Genomic DNA, 24496 nt, shown 5'->3' on the forward strand with positions numbered 1-24496 from the left:
TGATTGTTAATTGTTTACGTGGAAGAAAATATGATTATACATCGTTATTATGTTTGCTTAATTAATAAAAACAGTGAAAATGGCTTTCAGCCAATCGATATTTTGACATTAAATTCCATTAATTACTACATTTTAATATAGGTAATATACCACATGTCCACATTATATGATATAAAAATTCTCTGCAATGGCCTGCTATTTATACATACATTATAATCTAATAAACTCGTTCGCAAATTTTAGTTTGACAACAAACGTTTATGCTTGTCTTAATTTCATGTTAAAATTACTTACGTTTAGTAGGAACATGGTTAAATAATTTTTTATTGTATAGGTATTATTAAAAAAATAAATCTATTCATTGTACCTGCACTTTGTTTTTGTTCTGCGCTTGTCTATTGTTTATACAATACTTACTTAATATACTTTTTTAGTTTTATTTTATGTTATTGTTTAGCTTTTTAAAATTCGGTTTCTCGAAGAAAAACTGAAATCATTTTTCTATATTCATTTTATCGAATCGTTTTATTTCTTTAACTTCATGTTCATAAGTATTTTTAAAAACTTTCTCGATTTATATGTTATTAACGGAAGTTGAAACTGATAATCAATGACATTTTTTAGAGTTGCAGACACATTATTTTAAGTAATTTTCAATTATTAAATATTATATTTACTACTATGATATTCAAATTGAATTTTTTTTTTTAATATGATAAAAAATAACCATCATTAAGTTTGCGAAATAACTAAAAATATACATAATATAAATAATATTAAACTAATTTGTTGGTAACTGTTGCGGGACATTTTTAGATTATTACTACGAATTGTTAGATTTTGTTTTTTCCTGTACAGCTTTTTTTTATGTGTATTTTTAGTGATACCAACTATATTCCAACAGTACAACTTTAAATTAGTATTTTTTTTACAAATTTAGGCATTAAAATAACTATATTATTTCATAATTATTTGCTATTAATCAGAGGTCATTGTAATGCAAATGCGAATCGTGTGTAAAAATAATGAAAAAAGTTATTTTATGTATTAAATATTTGACTTAATTCTTTAAAAATATTTATTTTTTTTTTAACAACATTAAGAAATACTCCCCTTGTGCTATAACTATGTGGCTATGTATTATATATATGTTATTTTTTATAGATATATAATTTATATTATTAATAATTTTACATAATATGAATTGAGTTGTAAATAGTATATAAATGTCTGATTAATGAAAAAGTGATATTTTTATTTAAATAGTTTTAAAATTTGAGCCACAAGAAAACATTAATATATTGTAATACTTAATACATCTATAATTAATTATTCACGACATGTTTTAAAGTATTTTTCCTTACATGTATAAAAATCAAATTAAGATAATTTAATTTTAAATTACAACCAATAATTTTTTTATGGGCATATTGAAACATATATTTTTTTGTCACTCATCGAACGCTAAATTAGTATGTTATACATTTATAGTTAAGGTAATAGAAAATGCTTTCCAAAACGTTATTTACTGCTTAACTCATCTATATTAATTTTAAACGCCTCCACATAATATTTTATGTTTAGTTGAATCAATATTCGAAATGATAATATTAATTAATTAATAGTTTAAATAATAATTATTATAAAAAAAAAAATATTCTTCTTCATATTGTATAATTATTAATGTATTGTGTATTTGCGTTTATCATTTTAAGTAAAATCTAAAATAGTCGTTTTCATTGGAAAATTATGATATCTTCAATAAAAAAATTTGAAATAGAAAAATAAATTATTTCTGTTTTCAAATTTGCAATGTTAAAACAACTTCGATTAATTTATTATCAAATAAATAAATAAATAAAAAAAAAGGATTACACTAATGGAAAAACTATTGCTCAACAAATTGAAAATATGTATTTTTTGTTTATCATTATCAATATATAGTTATACTAATATACTTAGATATATTCAAAAACAATTTATAAAGTTAATGTATATTACTATTATATTCGTTTATATATTTGTTTTCGTTGATGTTACTACAAAGTAAATAAGTATTTTTAAAGTTATTACCTACTCGAATTTCATAGGTAATTTGTAATATATTGTCATATAACTATATTTAAGTGAAAAATCACGTGTTGATTTACATTTTCGTTTGGTTTGTTTTTAATTTCAAATCCACAGAAGTGATTTATGCGTGTGACAAACTGTGTGACTTTTTTTTAGTAAGTATAAGCAGCTAACGAAAGTGATAATTTTGAAAATAATAAATTTTAAGCATAGTTTATGATTTTCAATCTTTACATTGATACTTCAATCAAAATCTCAAACTATATCCACCTGTTATAAATTAAATATTTATCCCTAAATTGTATAAATGAATTTAATTTAATTTTTAATATTACCTATTTAATAAATTTTAAATAAATTAGAATAGTTTAATAAATATGTTCCTTCTCTTTATGCTTAAAAAAATACAAATAATACTTAATATACTGGCATATATTTAATTATTATATTATATAAGCTACCACAAAAAACATTTTAAACGCTATCCTTCCTCATGGGTTGTTAAATTAGAAACAATAGACGATAGCAACGTAAAAAATAAAATAAAAAATAAAAAAAAAACAAAAATACTATTTTAAAAAGATTGATGTGACGACGTTTTTTACGACCCGTTCAAATTGAAAGCTCTTCAGCAGCAATCTCCTCTATCGAATTTAAGGTCGGATCAAATTCAAGTGTTATTGCTTCGATAATAAGCACGGCGGCCTTCCGCGTCAGTATTCCGATATTGTTAAGTTAATAGCAACGTGTATAGCATATAGCCGCACACGCGTCCAAAGTAATCTGTATTATAATTTATAATAATATAATATTATGTATTGCTATATATGTTATCATTATTATCATAATAATAATTATTATGACTATAACTTGGCACGCATAATAATAATATGATAATAATAATAATAACGATATGTCGGCATGGTTGCCGAAACGCGCGTTTATATATATATTATATACAATATACATACGACTTAAGTATATTATACATATTATACCTACACACATTCTGATTTGATGGCGATCAAGTTGAAATATCTACCGAGCTCAATATATAATCGTATTGTGGTTGTATCTCTCGCATTTTGGAAGGCTATACGTACATAACAATGGGGATTAATCGTAGTTTTCAAAACTTTTAAACGGCCTAACCTATAACGCCTCTCCCACTGTCTCGCTCTAAAAAATAAAAAAAAAGGTTAATGCGCGAGAGACCGAGAGAGAGCGAGTGAGTGGTGGGAGAATCTGTGTATGTGTGTCTGTGGACGAGACAGAATTTGAGAGGTAGTTATAAAGTGTGAGGGTATGGTAACGGGGTGAATCAAAGTGTGGTGGTGGTGATGTGGAGGCTGGCAATTATTATTATTATTTTTTTTTTTTGGGGGGGTAAGGTCTGGAGCCCGGAGAGCGTTGTCGTGCATCTACTAGCTTGTCCGGCGGCGTCACGTCGTACTCGAGAGGAGCAGTCAGTGTGTAGTGTAGCGCGCTCGCGACAGTACCGGTCGACGACTACAATTCGCATTTGACAAAATTCGTTGGTTTTTCGGTTCGTTTTGGTTTTTTTAGTTTTTTTTTTTGTTTGTTGTTTCGCTTACTTATTTTTTGTGATTACGGTTTTTTTGTGCTATATAATATTATATAGAAATTAGGAAATAAAGATTTTTAAAAATGTAAATGATTCACTCATTATTAACGTAACAATAATTATAAATATTTTTTAACTGTTTTTATTCAAAAAAAGTTTTTAATCAATAGTGGTATATGATCGCACTTGAAATTTAACACGAATCTACTAAATGTGAGTACGCCTAAAAAAATATATTCTATTGTTAACTTCCTATATTTTATATTTTACATTATGATGAATCGTAAAGAGCAAAAGTATAATTGCAGATAATGTTTCAAATAAAGGACAGTACAAAAAAAAATAATAATAATAAATTATTATATTCTATAAGTGATTACTAATGAATATCTGTTATTCAAGTTTTAATTATTAAAATCGATAATTGTGTTTTATTATAATAGTTGTTGTTTAAAAGCATTCGAGATTGATTTTGATTTTCACCTCTATCTTAAGAATTTAATAAAGTTAGATTATGCAAAAAAAAACACGCGCGCAAAAAATTTTTTAACAACTTCAATCCAAAGGACATTTTAAGATGGTACTTTTTAATATGTTGCAATTAAATTAAACTGTAATTTATACACTAAATATTTTATTTTTAATAGTTTAAAATATTACAAGTTTGGATTATGTAAAGCGCATATTATATATATATTATTATTATACGTATTTACCTGTACCAAATATTTGAATTTAAAATGTATTATAAATTTCTAGGTGTATCAAAACATACGTTAAAATATACTGTAAACACTACCTGTGTTAAAGAACCCGAATGTGTACCTAATGAAATGTTAAGTAAATAAAGTTATATACACAAATAAATTAAAATAATTGCGTAATAATACAAATATTTATTCATTGGTGTAGTATAATTCCCTGTGCAATATAAATAATAAATATATATATAACATTTTTTTGTATTTTTAAAAAAAATGTAATTAATAAAAGTAAAAATAAATATGTATTTTTTTTCGGTAAACTGTGGTTGTCAAGATAGGCAATATTTCCAAGTTCAACTTGTCAATGCACTAGTTTAAATTAAATATCATACAAAGCTACTTCTTCTGCAGAGATCCACATTTAAATTTAAAATTTATATGAACAATTTAATTCAAATTTTTTTTTGGAAAAATTGTTTATTAATATTTAATTTAAATTGAACTCTTTGAATTGTTTAAACATTTTAGTATACTATATTAAATCATAATACCAACAATTAACAATCAAAAAAACTATTTTATTACTATAATATTACATAAATTATTTATTATATAAATTAAATTAAAATAATCTTTTCATGTTAATTGATTAAACCAATGTATTATGTCAATAAGAAAACATAGTCTTAAACTAAGTGCTAGTTTTATTTTTATACATTTTAAGAAAAAAAAATTAGATATACCTAGTGATCAAATTTAAATTGAATTATTATTTTATGAATGATATATTTTGTTTTTTCAACATAATACAATGTTTCGATTTAGAGCAAAATTTAAAATAATATACTATTAATTCGGTCGTGACTTATTGCTAGGAAATAACACTTACTATTATGTCACTATTTAAGTTGTCCATCTTTTTAATACAATGGTTATTAATTTGAAGTTTTAGTTAAGTCATAGTAAAATGAATAAAATAAAATATTTTTGAACAATGCACAACAAGTAATAATATAATACCTGTTGTTTATTTTTGATTTGTATAGTTTACTACAGCTTTGGTTGTAGTAGTAGCGTATTGCTAATCCAAATAAGTGGAAATTCAAATAATAATAATGTTTGATCGTACAATTACCAGTTTCATTTATTTTTATTCGACATAATCAGAGGAAATCGTTCGTTTTCCATTGTGATTTTGTAAATAGGTACCTACTACCTAGCTAATGTAATTTGAGAGGTAAACATAAATAGATAAACAATAATTATTCTTATAAAATAACTATATTGAGTATTTTATTATTTTGTAACGTATTCAATTTAATCATTTTGATATTAATACTATATCTTATATTAATACAAATTGTCATTCATAATCATTTTATGTAAAGTGTATAAGAAATAATATAAAAGCGAAAGTGATTTATTTAAAATTATAATAAATTTTTTTTTTCCTACAATTTTTGATTAAATACAAACGTAAAATATATGTACACACATATTTTGAATTATTTAGATTTACTGCGAACATAAATACTGTGTGAATACTATTTTGTAAAATAGTGTATTTCGGTAAAAATTAAATAAATAATTTATTTTATTTTGTTATTTACTTTAAAAATTTTAAATTTTAATAAACTACAGTTGCGAAAATAATATTTAAATTTCTATGATATAATTTATACTTAATAATAATAAAAAAAAAAATACATGAACATTTAAAATAGGTAATTACGTTAAACCTACGTGTGTACGATCGTTATTCCGAAATAATCCTAAAGTCGGTGTAGGTGTACGTTCATCTATCAGTATAACGATGATAAATGAGTTGAACGATTACTTTACTTCTATAATGTACAGTTTCCAAACCACAGTTAACAGTGTTAAATAATACAACTAATGAAGTTAGAAAATTATTGCAACGCAACTGTTTTTAAAATCGCTTTTCAAAAACGACTGTAGTTCTAGCATACATCAGTATTTGTTTAGTTTTTGATTCACTCTATACAATAATATAATACGAAGTATACAAATTATATAATAATAACTTACCTACTGATTATAATATGTATTGCGCAGGACGTCGTTGAATAAATAAATTAACTAGTTTAGTATATTCTGTAAGAATATTTAAAATATTATCTTATGCTATAAAATATTATATTTTATACAACTTGATCTTTACAATTACAATTATACAACGATACCAATTTTCATATTTTTTTTATATAATTAAAGTGAACGGGTAAAGCAATATGAAATAATTGTTCAGAAGATATAATAATATTATATTGAACATTAATTATTGCATAAAAGGGAATACGATTCTTTTTTTTAAATCAGTAGTAATATCGAAAGCAAAATAACGTAATGAATCAATTAATAAACTATTTTATACTAATCAAAAACAAAATGTAAAGTAAAATAACTTTTCACAATAATTTTAAAAATATAAAAATTAAATCTATTTTTACAGAATATAATCCATATTGAACTTTTTACTACAGAGTTGAATAAAATATGGTAAACAGCCTTTTGGTCTATGATGGTATAATATTGATAATATTTGCCAAAAACAAAATTACAGCACAAATACTATAGTACCTACTTGTATTTGTTTTTTTTTTTTTTGATTATGTTTATACATATTTTTTAAAACAATGAAAAATTAAATTTTTCACGAAGATAAATCTTCTATTGCGATTGGAAATACTTTTCACATCTTATATTTGTTGCTTCGAATGCTGATGCAGTAAAATATATCATTTAATATTATCAAGTGATATTATAATTAAGTTTCCAAAACATGCTCGAATCGCAATTTAAAAATTGGAGTGTATTTTGTTTTGATATTTTATATTAATATGAAATGTTATGATAATTACTAATTCAACCTAATTCATCAATAAGTCACTGTATTCTTAAAGCGATTTTTGTTATTTTTTTCGGGTTTATTGTAATTCGAAACAGATGTGTCAGATAGCATTATTATTTACGTTGTATTTTATTACGAGACGGTATACGGTGTGTTTTAAATTTCTTTTACTGTGTAAAATAAAAAGTAATAGTCCGTGTGATGTGAGCGCATGAAATGTGATATTATTATAAGCGTCATAACCTTTATCATTTCAAAGTTTTGAATTTATTTAGATATATAAGCTTATAAAGTTTTTCTAATATATGCTTATTCTAAGATGTCATAATATTACAATATGGGTATAAACTTCTTAAAAACATAACATTTCTTATTACAGGTATGTTTTTTAAAATATACATTTCAATTAGAGTAGTTGGAATATCTAAACAGAGAAAAATAAATTATGCAATATCAGCAGAAATAATACCTTAGTGACACAAATAATATTTCCATAAAAGATTTTCTTGTCGTCAGTGTAAAACATCTGTCAAATCGATAAATTATTATTTGAATATTCTGTAAATATTTTTTTTTTACTGAAAATAAATTATTTTACAATTTACACTTTTTGGGCTGTAATCTCAAAGAACTAATTAACAATTTACTTCAAACGCACATTCGTACGAATAACGAAATTGTAATAATTTCAAAATGTTACTTTAACACCCAGGAAAAGAATATGTTAAATGTTATGTTAATATTTACTTAAAATGTCTTTAAAAAAAAACCTAATCCACGACATTTTAAATTTGAGTACATTCTAACTGGTTAATATGTACTTTATAATAATTATTGTAGATGTTATATGAAGTTAGAAATATTAGTAGACATAATACATATATACAAATACTTCATAGGTATTTTAAATAAATGTATAATTTTGGTAAATTTTAAATCGTTAAATCATGTTTCACTCCGCACTTAGTTTAATATCAAAAATTGAGTGGCTTAGGACTTTAGTCCCTCTAAATATTAGTGAAAAATAACTAATATTTTTTAGTATGAATACTATTCAAAATTAGAAGTATTTTTCTAGTACTATAAATAAACAAATTTTCTTAGAGTATTAAATATATTGATGGACCTTCTCGGTAATGATCAAACCTAACAAAAATTTTTTTAAAAATTAATTATAAAAACAAGAAAATTTAGTTTAAACGATTATGTTATTCTGAAAATTGCAACAAAAAAGCAATCTGTTAAAAACTGATGCGTAAATATTCCCATTTTTCGTCGTTTCTCATTAATTTTTTCAATATTAAAGAAAGTAATGGAAATTTCACGATAATCTGAACGTCTAAGTGCAAACTGGATCCATAATACTACCAAAAACCACCTTCGTTGATAATGATTGGAGCAAGTCCTCTGGTTTAAACGTGGTGACAGATATTAAAAAATCACACACACACACACACACATCATTATTTTAAAACTTATAGATTCTTTGCTTAAATCAGAATTAAATCACTGCTGTAAGGAAAATTACAGCAATAGATAGATTGCCAATCGATTATATAGGCTTTTGCAATTCAGAACCGTTAGCATGTTGTAATTTTATCTGTTATGAATCCGTACCAATATGTTTTGGAACGAAACGATAATTTTTTTTGTATTTAGGCATTTACTATTTATAACTATTAGCCATCTTTCTCCCATATCATTTTATTATATTTCTGATTCTGCCACGACATAACTTCTACCGACGTAATAAATTCTCTCGTTAATATTATGTGTACAACGGTATAGCTAACCTTAACCACTTTCCCTGCAGAATAATCCCATTCCACCTTAAAAACGCGAGTACTGATGACGGAAGCTTCCGTGAAATGAATTGCGATACAAATATCTTTTGTCGATTACAAGAGTCGACGTGGTTTGAAAAATAACGATATAGACGCGCGTGTTTACTCTTTCCATATAATAATCCAACGAATTAATTATTGTTAATTTATAACATCCAGTCCTCATACACGCACGCACACACAAACACACACAGACACGGACACGTGTACGGTGTACAATATATAACACATATCTATAAATGTGTTAACGTGTACATGTGTGTCCGTGTGCGTATACACATACACATTGGCTTCCGATGTAAACACATTGGTAAACACACTGTTACATCGTGCAGACCACAGACTTAATCGCCTACGGTAATTCGTCAATATAACTAACGTTACGGGTAATCAAAAATCAATACTTTTGCTCTTCACACACACACACACACCGACAAGTGATTTATTAGAGGGGTGAGAACGTGGTTCAAATCCGTCCATAAATTATATCCACCGTTCGTCGGACCAAAATGTTGATGGCGCTAAACTTTTTGCAAGTCCAATTTACGATGCATTTTATCGTTATTTATTATCAAGGGTGAAGTTTTCCGCCTGGAATTAATGCGCGCTCAAGGTTGGCTGTCCTATATTATACGTGTGGAGATTTCGAGTTCCTTCGCACTATGGTCTAATTGTATCCGAGGAAACGCGGGAGCGGCGCGGCTGTATAGGCTCGTCGGCTACCGGCTTTCAACAAAACACTTTTCGAGACTTCTTCCGTATACTCGACTAGCACTCATACCGGAATAACCTGGGAAAACTATATCGGCCATCTCCATGCCAATGGTGGCCGCGTCTACTTAATGCAACGGCGCACGCACATTTTCCTGCAGAAGTAATCAAGGTCATGGGCGGAACTACGACCTGGGCCAACTGGGCCATGGCCCAGGCTAATTGGCTCCGTATTAATGTATATACATTTGCTACCTAAGTACATATTATTTTAAATGTAATAAAATAAATTACTTATGTTATACATTTGTACTGTAATAAAAAAACATTTGTGTTTCCTGTCGCCCTCCACCCTTTCCTTTGGATATGATAGGTGCAAAATGACTCTCATATAGTCTCATGAGTGGCCCAGTCTAATGAAAATGACTAGTTCCGCCTATGACCAAGGTCGGGTTTAGAACTGCAGGAAGTGCAAGACCGGGTGTCCCTATCTTTAACACGGAGGTAATAGAACATCAGTAATTTGTTACTTACAAATTGAATATATTCAACTCATCATATTACGTGTTAATGATTAAGCAATGATTACATTTTGACTGACTTGATTTTTGATTAAATCGTTGATTTGGTAGTGATTGAAGATTAGCTATCATATCTCCGTGTACTATATTAAATATTAATGTTACAATGTGTACTGTACTAAGGTTATGCTATAAAAGTCTAGTGATTATATCAGGAACACGCGTGGATCGTTTAAATAAAACAGCGAAAATAGTTACACGACGTATATGTCTTGGTAAATAACTGAAAATCCTAAGATTTTGTTTTAACCAGTTTTGTTGGTATTGTTCCAACTAGGTGTTGGGATTTTGGTACACATTAAATACATCCTAAAATACAGATAAGCCATAGCTCATAAGTATATATTATTATATTACACAAGTTGAATAACTGAACCAATGTTATTATTATTATTGGTAAGTTAATCAATTTTAAATAGGTAATTATTTTTAGGTAAGCTTTTATTCGAAGTAATTAACGTTAAATTACTGTAAATTATTATGATTTTATAGGTTTTTCGTTGTATATGTAATAAATTATAATTTTAAAGTTCCCAATATTAAAATACGAATACATCAAATAAATATTACACATATATAGGGTGATTCTTTTATCAAACAACACTCGTCATTTCAAAAAGTATTAATGTTTTTAAAAATATTTTTTTACATAGTTTCAATTTTTTTAAAAAACAACGTTTTTATTAAAAAATTATATTTTTAAATATTTTTTATCCTTATAAATTCTTAAGTTTTTTACTTTTTTGAATGACAACATAGATTTTTAATTTCATTAATTTTTTGAGTATTATGATACATAAAATTAGAATTTAGGGTTAGTAGTTTATGAGTTATACGTATTTAAAGTTAAGTTGTGCGGAGTGGAGTGGTACGGTGTTACCTCGCAAAATGTTTGTCCACTACTCCGCTTGTTTAAACTTTAAATAAGTATAACTCATAAACTACTCATCCTAAATTCGAATTTTATGTATCATAATACTCAAAAAATTATTCTTCTTTGGAATATGAAATTAAAAATCTATGTTGTCATTCAAAAAAATAAAAAACTTAAAAATTTATAAGGATAAAAAATATCTTCAAAAACATTAATACTTTTTGAAATAATGAGTGTTGTTTGATAAAAGAATCAGTTCTGTATAAATAAAATATATACTTGTAGGAAATAATTACCCAGATTACTATTTTTAATGAAAATTCCACGAATTTAATGATAATTTCCATGTAAAAGTAGCTTTATTATAAGTAATATTACAAATTAAAAAAAAAAAAAAAAATCGATACGCATAAGCCATAAACTAATACAAAAATCGTAATGAAAAAGCCAATCAATCAAAAGCGTATCGCTTCAAGTTTCTGATAGGAATTTTAACAAACCCTAGACGCCGTCCAGTCGTCCTCGTTTCACATTATTAAATCACAACGATTAGTCAGATAACCACTCTGAGGCGCCCCTCAGTTACGACATGTAGGGTCGCAATTCAGGTAAAATTACTTAAAGATACAAATATACTCGTCTCTTAATTGCTATACTATACGAGATAGGTTAATCTTTGTCCGTGCGCTCGCATTACTTTATTGACTATCCGACAAAATACCACGATATCTGTATGCGTGTGTTATGTTATATCTAAGTATTATGTTCATGTATAGTTTACACGAGTACGTATATTCCGCATGAAGTTTTTTGATTTATCAGAAGCAAAATTATATATTACTTTACCGATTGCACTTTAACGACTGTTTTTTTCACCCGTTATTACTTCGGGAACGAAGTTTTTGTCAAGCTGTCGAGTCGTCGGAAAGGAAAAGTATATAATATAGTTAACGTTATTATATTTATATATATATAGACGATAATGATAAAGAAGAAAAAGTGGCAATTAACAAAAAAACTAAAGAAACGACGAAGCATTGTTTCTATACACACACACAAACATATTATATTTTATAAATCGTTAGCGAAAAAATATTTTTAAAAAAAAGGCAATTATACGTATATTATTACTACGCGGGTGCGATATCCGACTTCATATTATAATCATATATACCAACAATAACGCACTGTCAGCGGCCCCAAATATCATCGCTGTAGCACGCCAAGCGATGCAATAATAATATTATTGTAAACGCTCTGTATATAAGTACAGCTCCGTATCATCGCCGTAGTCGTCATTTGTCAAACCCTTCAGTTATTTTTAATAACCCGTCCGAAAACCCGACACTTTCCAATATCGCGCGGCGGCGGCGGCTGCAGGCGAAGAAAATATTATATACAAGCGCACACGCACACAAAGTTTGAACGCGCGAGATCGTCGTAGTCGTCACGGTCGTGTATTCATAGATAGTTATATAATAATAATAATAATAATAATATATAACGACGAAGACGTTGACAGGACGTGTATTCTGTGTGTGTGTGTGTGTGTATTTATAGTCGTATTATCATCACACTATCTCAATCGCTCTGTCTCTCTCTATCACGCGCGCGCGCGTTCTGGTCGTGTACGAACTTCTCCGGTTCGCGATCAACCCCAATCCTACCGTTACAACCCCCACAACCGCAATCCTTTCGCCACCATCCCTTCCGCCGAGCGCGTCCGTATCAATTAAACACTGCGTCGGCGGCGCCTCCGTGCCGGCCGTCGGAATTCAACTCATCGCCTCCTCCCTCCCCCCCGCCGAGGCAGCGGCCAATTTTCGATTTTTGATTCGTCGCCTCCGCCGCAGTATATCGACAGAAATCGTTATTGAAACAATTATTATCAACACAATAACTGCGTACGCGAAAACGGTGTTATACACATCTGGTGTTGTCGTATTAGGCGCACCCTGTGCAGAGTTGACCACACGAGACATCGAAGGTGATGTGCGACGGCTCGTTTGCAGTGTTACGCATTTTTTTTTTTTTTTATTATTATTATTATTTTTTTTTTTTTTTACCTTTAATCGGCAATAACCAACCAGCTACCCCCGAAACTTTTCTCTGGAACTACTTCGAGGGGTAGAAGAGTGTCGCCGTCGTTCGTATTTATATCGAATTAAACACGTTTACGATAATATAATCGAACGCTAACTAAAAATTAACATTATTATAATACGTGACAACAGCGCAATATAAAATACAACAACAACGTATTATAATGCACGAGTACAACGACAATAATAATAGTACGTAATATCCGAGGTGTAGGTGTTCGAACGTCTTCGGCATGAAGGTCTCCACCAATATGAATAATATTTATCGATTTGATTACCATCTTCACGAACCGGCTTGGATAGCCCGTTGAACACGTGTACGCCAATTGTTATGATATTATTACCTGTTTAATGTATATTAATAATAATAGGTAATACCTGTGTGTGTGTGTGTGTGTCAGTCACACACAAGGTTTTGAAATTCGGTACACGAGTAATTTTATGCCCGAGGGCGTACCCCTCGAAATCAAATTTTTAAATTTTAAAGAAGGACGTTGTTTTGCGTGCAGGGTTATTGACGGTTACAGAAAATAAAAAGTTTATACCTATATTTTCTTAACCACCCTAATTGTGTTAAAAATATGTGTAATTTAAATTTTACAGAGTCTAAGAGACTAAGACGAAGTAAATCTAAAAACGAATGACCCTTATGCAATTAACGATTTTAGACGGATTTAGTTATAAGATTGTTGCGAAATGGATTCAGAAAAATTTGTAATGTCATAATATTATAGTTGACACACGAAAAACTATCATTTTTTTTAAAAAATGTTTATACCACTGCCATTGGTTAAAAAAAATAAACTTAAACATAATTGCAGACCTACGTATATTTTATATTTGGTCAAAACCACCCCAATGACTGTGTTCAAAATCTGTGCAATTAACATTCAACGGAGTGTAATAAGGGGTAAATCCACGGGAATTCAATTTGTCATAGACATCGTCATGCTGGATAAACTATTATTTAAATATATATACTGTAGTGACGCGACGGAAATATTTTCCGACTATCCCACAATCACCCCGCCGTCGCTAATTGCACCGCGTTGACGGAATTATATTATTACGCAATGTCATTATGTTGTACCTACTATACAAGATATATTGTATCGTATCGTTGAATATTGTCGAACGGTTTACGTTCGCAATGATGTATGTCAAGTCGATTTACCGGCACATTAATATGCTACAGCTATGTAACTAACTGGTATCAACAATTTACAATGAATTCACCAGATGTTGCTAGGTCATTTATGGATTTTGCTAGTCAACATCAGCTTTTTGTTAACATTTCTGATTTATTCGCATTAGTTGTCTAGGGTGTTTGTTTTAGATATTTTGATTATTTATTGGTCTATCAGAATATTTGATTACTATTTATATTTTGAAACGAAATAATTTTCTCAAATTCAAGAAATACATTAAAAGTTGTCAATAGGAAATAATTTTTCAATATTATTATATTATACTTAAACAAAATTTATTTTTATTAACTGATCGAAATTATGGCATTGAATGTTAGATTTTAGTTAATTTTATCTGCTAATAATAGTTTTACTTTTAGGAAAATAATTTTAAAATGCTTTTGATAATTTATCTCTTTTTAAAACGATTAAAGAGTAAGTAAATGTTGAAATTATATCATCGATTTTTTATTGTAATATTATTCTGTAAACTGCAATAGTAATAGTATTATCACTTTTTCATAAAATTATACAAAATCGAATTTCATGTTATCAATTGTTATTTAAAATATGTTAATGTGTAACCAACAAAACATGTTTTTGTTTTCCTGTGTACACGTGTATCATGACGTATGATTTGTGTTTTTTATGTTAACGATATAGGAAAAAATATTTCACTTTATTAACATACATGATATACATTTTGCGCAATAATTAAAACGATGTCCTGTTATTTGTATTGCAATAAAAAAATACATCATCACCGTTTTTTCGAACATAACACAAGATACGACATCGAATTGCAATAATTGTTTTCGATGCAGAAAAAAAATCGTCACTATATACACTATAATATAACACATATAAAATGTTATGTTCGAAGGCTGATGGCATGGAAACTCACAGAAATCAATCTTGTCTGTGTTATTGTTGTGTTATATATTATTGGGCCACAGTGTTGGTTGTCAAGGGACAACTACGAGCAGAACAGACGGTGCGCTATAACATCATTCCGTTGTTCTCCACGCGCGCCACTTTTGTTTACCGCGTATTTTAACACGCCAGTGGTCCGCCAATAAAACCGTTGTACACTCGCCCACTGTGTTATAATAATAATAATAATAATAATAATAATAATAATAGTACGTCTCAGTTTTATTACGTTACAACGATAATTTGAAAACTTTTAATAAGTATATAAGACGTATATTATATAAAAGCTTTTTATGACAAAACGGTCGGTAGGCGATAAAGTTCAATCAAAGTGTTTTTGCTTTAAAAACTAATAGTGCCTATAATAATATAATAATAATATAAAATATGTATACTCGATATTAGTTGTTTTTTTCAGTTTCCATCAAAAAATTATACATTTTTTTATTGATCTTATAGAACTTCATTCAGCAGTTAAAGCAATTGGATAAACGTTTAATTTAAATACAATACATCGAATTAAATTATTTTCATATATTATGTATATTTCTAGTATTCTATTATTGTTCTCATTGGTGTAAATTGCTTAATTTTAATTGTTATACTTCTTTATCCAGTCCGGTACATCTGTGGAAGGAAATATGTGTATTTCAACATCCTTATGTTTGAAGTGTCTGGGTCCTGTGGTTGCATATAGGTTTGAATGAACGTTATATTTTAGCCTATCGTAGCTTCTTCGTATAATACGCAATCTTATAGATATAATATTATTATCACTCCACAAAAATTGCAGGTTGTCGCCTTTTTGTTTTCTTTTAGGTAATCGTGTGTTAAATGCGTATGGAAAATTATACCTTTTCTAAGTACTAATCTCATTTTATACTTAAACAATTAGAGAGCAATCAATTCAAAAATATTGTTCAATAATGGACACATATTATGTAATATTTATAGTAAGTAGAATTAGAATTAATTTTTCCAACTTACTTTTTAAATAAAATAGTAGACGTACATAAACTCTCTACGAAATTGCTTGTTTATTTAATTTTGTATAAATGTTTTATATAGCCACATAAACAATTTGTGTTTTAATTTTTGATTTTTTTTTTTATAGATTAAGTATATATACATAGAATAATTATTACACGTCGCTATTATCTAGTCGTTAAACGATTTACACAAAACATTTTGTAAAACATTATTAACTATTAAAACGTTTATACTGCTGTTAATATTATTGTATTTAAGATAGAAAAAAAAACTGTTGTAAATGTTATCATGTATACTCAGCCGAGGTGGCGAATAAACTGTTATGGTCTAATTTTGTATCATTTTATAGTTTATTTATCACAATAAATAATTCCAAGAATACAATTAAAAAACGCTAAATTTTCGAAGTATAATAAAAATTATGCAAGACAATTCTCGCGTTTCTTGCTAGCGGAATATTGATTGAAAAATATTATTTCCGTTTCCTTTGATAGATGTTTATTATTTATACAATAAATTGATTGCTTTGTAAATTTTCGTACGCAAAGTCTCCACTAGGTATACGATTCGATTTCCTTAAATCTAAAAGCCTTGAAGTCTCACGAACATCATACATATTATTATACACAAGTATACAAGAGAAAAATAATAACCACTCCGACAGACGCAGCAAGCAACTATTTATCTTTATACTTATTTAATGAACAGTATTAGTAATTTTAGTAACGTAGAGGAAGTGTTTGACTAAATGTGTCAACTGAATACAAATGGTTGATTATCATAATATAACTACGCTAATAATAATATTAAATATTAAGATATCCGATGGTAATATGGCGACTTATAGTTGTACTTTCTAGATACCATCCTTGTAGTAGACTGGATTTTCTTATAATTTAATACAATTTTAATGTTTATTTATTAAAAAAAATATTATGGTTGATTAAATCTCCATTTATCGTGATATTACTATTAAAGTTTTATGTACTATATTTATCTTTTGTCTTAGATAATCATAATTTACTCTAATAGTTACTTAGATTGTTTGACGAGCTTAATAGTTAACCAACAATTACTTAACTCTATAAAAATAATATTGTAAATAATATATTTATTTGAATTTAATCACATTTATACATATTGGTGCATCAATATCAATACCTATTGTAAAGTGAATAAAAATTATTAGTTTTAGAAACATTGATGCATTAATATAAAATTAAATTTGTGAAATGCATTAAAATAATATATTCAACCAATATTGTCACTACATCAACATGTGATTTCATTTTGAAACGAATTTCATAAAAAAAAATTGTTTTGATTTTCAGATTCTCGTTATCCACATAACATTTTTCAATGTTAAAACTTCTATAAATATTGAAGTTGAATTGAATTTTAAAGGTACAAAAAATAAGATTCAACAATACTAGACTAAGTGTTTATTTTTAAACGTTTACATTAAAGTAAATTCTTAATGTTATATAAACACTTGATTTAGGTTAAATTTTAAATATTAAAAAGTTAATTTGTATTAAATGCTGAATAAACTTATAATGTCCATCATTTAAATAGAGTATCATAAATAATGTTTATTAAACCTAAATCTATAAACATTAATATTAGGTTACCAAGTTAACACTTAGCATACATTGAATTTAAATTGAATTGTAAATATGTTTATTTAAGTATTTATTTAATGCTTAATAAAATTTCGTCTACATTATTACACAAAAAATGTATATTATAATATATATATATATATATATATACATATAATTTGTATCAAGAAACATTTTTTTTTTTCATCTCAACACTTTTTAATAGCAGTAAAATACTACATATACGACTTCTTTAAATCTCCACTGACTTAAGACACAGGACAAAAAATTTATGACAGCTTGTTTCGAGAATATCTGAAAAAATGTAAAAAAAAATTATAAAATTGTGCATCAATTCTTAACAAAGTTATACTTAATTTGAAATAATATCAAAAGAGTTTTTTGAACACAAATGTTATTGTTACACCAAAATTCAAAATAGTCACAAAAGTTTGCGTGTAGGAGGAAATTGATCTTCCAATAATGGAATTCACCGAACAAAACTTTTTTTTTTAATTCTTAGTTGTCAATATATTATGTTCAAAGTTAATAACATATTAAACTAGTGAAAACTATTATCATACTCACTCTTTTGAAATTGTGACTAAAATTTGCATTATGCAAATTTATTTAAAAGTTGCCGAGTTAATTGGTATTTGATATTTATTTTGACAATATGTGTCATTCGTTTTTCCTTTTCGTTGAACTATAAAGCTAAAATACAGCAATGAAATGGAAGTAAAAGACAAGTCGGAATGTTTTATTCGTCGAAAAAAAAAAATATATATATATAATATACATATCATATATATATATATATATAAATATATATTATAAAATGAAACTGAAAGACATTTTATGAGTTCATTTTTTTTTCTTTTATTATTTCACGAAAACGTCGGGATGCCGCCGAATTGAGAATAAAAGTCGGAAACACTTTTGTTTAGTTTATAGCCTACCACCATTCTTTAAGTTCAAAATCGGAGATTTATGATTCAGTTTGCTGAAACCTTTTATTCACGTTAAAGCTTTTTGTAAATATCAGTTTTTTTTTTATTTTAAAGGAGTTATGTATTATATATACAAACTAAAGAGTAATTTAATTTAAAAAAAAAAACAATAAAATATACTAGGTTTTAGGGATTTTGACAATTGTTTTTAATGCGACACATTTAGTCTGGGCTAGTTAATAAATCATTTATTTTTTTAATTGTGTCTTAAATAGTTTTTTTTTTAATGGGATACAGAGATTGGATGGATTTCTTTAGACGGATAAAAAAGCAATGATAAATTTATTTTTAAAAGTATTTAAAAAGAATATTTAGAATATACCACGAGTTCTGAACAATTCAAATTTATTATCATACTTTTTTAAAATCATGAATGATTAAATGAATCTATCAAAAATTTGGAATATTTGTTGACACCGCCTATTATTAGAAACATTCAGGAGAATGTTTGTCGTCAATGTAAAATAAGCAATAGAGATTTTGGGAATTTATTTTACCGTGGCATATTTTATCGCCTGTATAACATATTGTATAAGCGAGAGTTATTGTACTAATAAGAAACATTCTCTATGATGTTCATTAATCTAGCTTAATTTAGTTCAAACCAATAAATCACACAGTAAGTTGTATAAATTAAAGATTTCATTTTCGAGACCTACTAAGTATATTGTTATAATGTTGTCGGTAACATAAAACATGTATATTATTATCGATATTGTAATAATAATCTGTTGACGTTAACAGCATTTGTAATTTATTTTTCCGATTGGTGAAAAATTATGTTTATACTTACTCGTAAAATAAACGTTATTCACTGTAGTATAATTGTACCACGTTGTATTATGTTTATGAAAATTATTATTAGTTGTGATCTTTTCGGAGATAATCTAATGGTTGCGGAATAAGTTTAAAAAAAAATTGATTTTGGACACGTCGTTTTACTAAAACGTGTACGTGAGTACTAAACAGTGTCAGTGCGTATGGAATGCAAATTATATATTAAAACAATAAAACTACCAATACGTTTATCGATTCTTCATGCAGGAGACGGCCTTAAATATAAATTAGTCCTAACAACAACAAACATTTACATCCTTTATTTTTTAATACAATATATTTTATTCTTACCATTATTGTTTACTCTGAGTTATACTCTTAGTTTAGTTGTTTGTCCAATAATTAATTAATTTTAAAATCTATCATATTAGTATAGACAATGTTTAATAAGAATAATGATAAAAACAAGCATAAATCATGTACAAATATATTGAGGGGCCATGTCATGGGCTATTGATTTTATAATATTATACAATTATACAAATGCGATTGCAGTAATGTATCTAATAAATATTTTTATCAAATTGATAAATTCAAACGATTAAATAGAAAAACTTAATGCAAACAAGTTTATCGATTTTGAATATTTTATCTTGGTTTTATTGTTATATACGATTTAAATTTTTTATTACAATGACCTAAAGTCCTAAAGTATTAAGTTAGTTATAATATACTATTTGCTCAAAAAATGCAAATTAAACTGTTTTTTCATAACCATATAGTAAAATTATGTTTTTCAAAGATAATTATTATTTAATATTTTAATTAATAACAAGACGTATAGACAATAAAATCGTTTCGTGTAAGTTGTGCATTATAACTAATGCACAACATACGATTTCTCTACACACTATAAATGTACCAAATTACAATACTTTGATTGGAAATAAGCTATATTAGTTAATAATTATAGGCTTTTAGAATTACATTATTAGTATCGTATTAGAAAAATATAAGCCTAAGATATAAATAGAAAAGAAACTAATTTTATAAAATTTAAGTTGGGTGTTGAAGTTCTCGGATCAGTATGTCGTAGTTAAAAGTTTCATTTTTAAATCCCATAGTTTGACCTATAATATATAATTTAATATCTGTAATTAAGATGAATGGATGTATAAAACTAGAAAGTATAGGTATTGAAAGTGGTATTTTTCGCTTTTCCATAAACTACACCCTAACGACATTGTAGCTTCCTTAATTTTCTTTCATTATATCGATTTGGTAATTAGTGTGTTGAGTTTAGTGCTTAATAGTACTCCAACGACTAGTATCAGAATTTTGTAAAGAACTATTAGTGAACGTCATATGGTTATTAGAAGGGGTGAAATAAATCTATTCACAACTCACTTTAAAGCGATAAATCTTAGAAACGTCTATAGTAAAGTTTTGAATAGACATTTGTCTTCATACTACCAAAATTGAGCTCCTGATCCATGGCTCTTAATTTATTAATATATAATTATTAATTATAAAACAGATAAATATTTTACAATTATTCGGGTTTATTAGACAATATTGGTAACAGCTCAACGTTTTGTATTTGTCTGATTTTTACACTAAGAAGAGGATATTTAATAAAGTATATAAAAAAAAAACTGTTGATGTACTAATTGTTTATATATTTGAAGTGCTTAGATTTATAAAAACTGGTATACAAACACTAAGCTTATTATAATTTATGTTGAAACTTTAATAATTTCTTATAGTTATTATTTTTCGTACACTGTTTACTAATTTAAAATAAAAACCTATAGATTTTTGATAAAACTTATAATATGAAATTGAATTGATTTTATTTTACTATATATTAATATGATACCTAAGAATTCTATAGAAATTGCTCTGTTGTATAATTATTGTGTTAAGTTTCAATTCGATATGATGAAAAACGATTCTGATCAGAAACACGGCCTGTCATTCTATATTTCATAGAATATTTTATTATATACAATTTCTATTTCTATTATAAATTTATTTTTAAATCACATTAAAATGACATAAATAACACGATAGCATATTACTATGATAATTATAATATTATTTCTTATTTTTTTCGTATATTACCAGCTGTAAGGTGTAATGTAATAACAAATCAATATTCGTGTAGAATGATATAAATATCTGTATAGATTTGTGGTACAAAAATCTTAAAATTAATCTGAAAAATTTTAAAAATTGCGTTGTGTAAAAGGATATAATAATATACATAATGGTAAAACTTTCAAGTTCATACTAACAATATTTTTAAATTAGAATAATATAATAAAATAAAAAATTTGAATTTTGTAAAAAAAAAAAATTAAACCTACATTTTTTGAGATACTTAGTATACTATAAAAATATTTTATTATAAATTATGTTACAAAATTCAAAGTTTAATTATTATAATTGAAAATTTCTGAAAAAATAACTTATGAAAAACTTAACTTAATTTTTATTATTCATTAATAGAAAATAAATTAAAATAATTGAAAAAAAAATGTCCATTAAAAACAAAAAAATCAGAAATATTTTAAGAAGTATCATATTATCTATAAAATGCTTATTTATAAATATGATGATAAATGCATATTTTTATATCTAAAAATATCATTTTTAAATTACAACAAAAACAAAATTGATTTGGCCAAAAGCTGATTCTGTAATCAAAAATTAAATACTCAAAATCTGAATTAACTTTTTAATAGACTATACATATTTTCTTTTAAAGTGATAACATTAATATATTATAATTTGATATTGGTCAATTATATTTATTTAATTGAATTATTATATTCTCTGAAATTAAAAAAAAAACTACTGTAATAAATATAAATCAATTAATTGATTTTAATTTTAACATACAAATTATATACCATCAACCTATATTTAAGTATTAGGCCAACAATCTCGATGACGTAAAGACCAAAGAAATTTCGGTCAATAAAGCTATATAATATTATATGTAACGGCTTTTATCGCCATGAAAATCAAATTTTTACTTTCATTGGTAATATTTGTTGGCTACGAATAATCAATCAATAAATAAAATACTACTATTTATTTTGGTTTAACATTTTCCAGATATAATATGTGAAACAATAAAAAACATTAATTAAAATAAAATAGTTTATTTTTATTTTTAATTCTGAGTGTATCAAGGCACTTTTTCTTTTTTCAACAGCATTTTTGTTATTTTCAAATCTGTGTAATAAATAATATTTATATATTCTATAATAAAGAATGATAAATAATTTAATATAACCTAATTTTTTATTCAGAATCTTTACTCAAATATATAAATTTGTTTTATAACTAGTAATTTTTCAAAAATGTTTTTAAAAAAACTATGAAATGTATGTGATTCCAATTTAAAATAATACAATAAATTTGTATTTTTTTTTTTTTTTTTAATCAACAATAACATTACAATAAATTGTAACTTACCACTAAAACAATTCGTGTTTGTTAATAATATTATGCTGACGTTGCACACAACTTTAACTCTTATAGAGATTATAAAGGTTACTTTATAATAATATGTATGTTTGTTTTAGCTCAGATAAAATATCTATGAATGTTATTATTGTAGATACGATGTGAAAATTTAAAATACAATTTTAACAAAACTTAAAACTTTAAAAATTAATGTAATATAAAATTAAATTGAACGCAAGTACAGCTTTTTAACATATGTTAACAGTGATAAAATACTTAATTAAATAAATAATTGGTTTCGTCAGTATATTTTCATGGTCTGAACTTGTTTTTAAGTATGATTTGAATTATATAATAATACTATAGTACTATACTATGTAATAACACTATCTCATGAATACTAAATTTATAAAAAATTTAAAAAAATTACATTTTTGAGCGTTATTTCCATTGCAATAATTTTACTATTATACGACAATATTGAGAAATAAACAACAGATGTATTAGTTACAATGATAGTTTTTTTATTCAGTTTCTTCAGTCGGATAGTTATATTTTTTCTTTTAGATAAAGTTCCCCAAAAGTTGTAAATAATATTTTTATCGATTGGAAATATTCTATACGGTTGATGCTGCAGAAAGGTAATTTATTTTCTCTTAAACGTAATAAAGTACCTACTGCTAACAACAGTAACACCTGCTGTATCTGTATTGTTCTCAGATATTTATAAACGGAATAATCTTGTGATTTTAATCCCTTTTCATAAAGCATTCGTCCAAACATTTTAATATATTATAGTCAATATATAAATATCAAACAAGGTTTAGATCATAATATATGGATGGAGTTAAAGCCCAGCGATAATATATTTAAATAATGTTCACATTTCAATGATATCAAACCACTTTGGTTTTATCCAATCAAAATGACTCCAAACAAAGCAATGTCACTATAATATTATGATAAACATTATACAATATCCAATGCCATTGATCTCACTTTTCTATGAACATAAAAAGAAGAATTGTATCGACATGAATATAATATTATTAGCTGTAAAAATAAACCAATTATATTCCGGGACATATTATTATACTCATATTATTTTACCAGCAATATGAATTTTTTCTAGGAAAATTCATCAATATCGGTTTAATTACATCGGGGTATAAAAA

The 24496-nt window shown here is 26.2% G+C and overlaps 1 protein-coding gene across 3 annotated transcripts in view; it reads left to right on the forward strand.

Annotated features, from left to right (window-relative positions):
* Positions 1-3568: 3568 nt before the first annotated feature.
* Positions 3569-24496, forward strand: part of LOC113547913 (cyclic nucleotide-gated cation channel subunit A) — a 179427-nt gene continuing 158499 nt past the window's right edge. Inside the window, exon 1 of one of the 3 annotated variants that reach the window (XM_026948497.1) lies at positions 3569-3871. The gene's annotated coding sequence lies outside the window, so the exon portion shown is untranslated. The remainder of the gene's footprint in view (positions 3872-24496) is intronic. The other 2 variants (XM_026948499.1, XM_026948500.1) reach the window with 2 other exon arrangements.

The sequence above is a fragment of the Rhopalosiphum maidis genome, chromosome 1 (genome assembly GCF_003676215.2).
Source record: "Rhopalosiphum maidis isolate BTI-1 chromosome 1, ASM367621v3, whole genome shotgun sequence".
In the NCBI taxonomy this organism is placed as follows: domain Eukaryota; kingdom Metazoa; phylum Arthropoda; class Insecta; order Hemiptera; family Aphididae; genus Rhopalosiphum; species Rhopalosiphum maidis.